This window comes from Cricetulus griseus, chromosome 6, assembly GCF_003668045.3.
Source record: "Cricetulus griseus strain 17A/GY chromosome 6, alternate assembly CriGri-PICRH-1.0, whole genome shotgun sequence".
In the NCBI taxonomy this organism is placed as follows: Eukaryota; Metazoa; Chordata; class Mammalia; order Rodentia; family Cricetidae; genus Cricetulus; species Cricetulus griseus.
In genome coordinates this window covers 111,015,338-111,016,757 of record NC_048599.1, presented here as the reverse complement: position 1 = coordinate 111,016,757, position 1,420 = coordinate 111,015,338, and positions in this window count along the sequence as shown.

The window sequence follows — 1,420 nt, the reverse complement described above, 5'->3', positions numbered from 1 at the left end:
GGGGTCTCACTGCGGTGGTATCCTGGAGGCAGTAAGGCATTTTTTTATGAGTTTAGATTCACTAAAAATTAAAATACTAGACTAATTACATAATAAATAAATATGGGAATTTGATTTCTTTTGGGGAACTGATAACATCATCGTCTAATACCACATATCAGAAGGGGATTATAGTTTTTAAAAAATGAAAAAAGGTACAATTTTATATCATCCAAGTTTACAAATACAGGCAACACCTGGCTTGAGATTCTGGATTTGTTAGAGAAGTACCAAGTGTCTAGCCCTGGGTGCTAATATAAATGTCACTCTCTGGAAGAGCTTAAGTAATCTTTCTGTTACAGTGCCTAGGAAAGACAGCTTTGTTATTTTGACTGTTAACTTCAAAATCCCTGCTTTACAGTGAAAACTTAACTATTATAGTATTGCTTCACTCCTAATATAACCTCAATTTACATTCAGTTACCTACCATAAACTAGAATATTTATTTGTAAAATAAATATAGGTTAGTCTAAGAGTTAGTATAGGAGGACAGTGATAGAACATGCCTTTAATCCCAACTCTTGGAGAGGGAGCTAGATCTCTGTGAGTTCAAGGCCGGCCTGGATTACAGAGGTAGTTCCAGGACAGCCTAGGCTACACAGAGAAACTATCTGACAAAAAATAAAAAAGTAAGTATAAATGATTTTCTAAGGCTCACCAGTTATGTCTCTTAGCTACTTTATATTTAGAAATATAAATATATTTAGAAATATACACATAAAATGTGTTGTGAAAACTGAAAGAACATTTGGTAGCTAGTGTAGCTTTCTACAGGAATAAAAGTTTACAGCTTTCTCTAGTTATTAGAATAATTTAGCTACATGTCATGTGACTCAATCTTATAGCATTGGGAATATTATTATGCTCTGTTAGTTGTGTTGTGTTTTCATAATTCTTTTAACTTGAAGTGATAAAAGTCCTTGTTTCCAGACCCTAAACTAAAATATAGATTTTTCTACTGATGTAATTATTCAAGGCTATCAAAAAAGTTATTTTGAATAATGATTTAGTAATGAAAATAGTATAACCTCTGTGTACTTTTAATCTTCAAGTGTTATACAGATAATTTTGGTACAATAAAGAACCAAGAAGATGGCACAGCACCTTTGGTTTCCTAAATGAGTTAGAGAGACATGGGAAAGACACAAGTTCTCCATTATTTACTGAATTAGAAACTTGGTGGGGAGAGGAGGTTGCGCAAGAACTTAAAATTATCGTGCAGTTTTTAATGCACAGTAAAGCCTAAGAATAACCTCAGCCAAAAAGATATAAAGGAAATAGCCATAATCATGACAGCCAACATCAGGTGACAGGCCTGGAAGTGTGACCATTTTGCAGATTTCTCTACAGTCCTGTGGAAAACAACCATTCCTTACATAG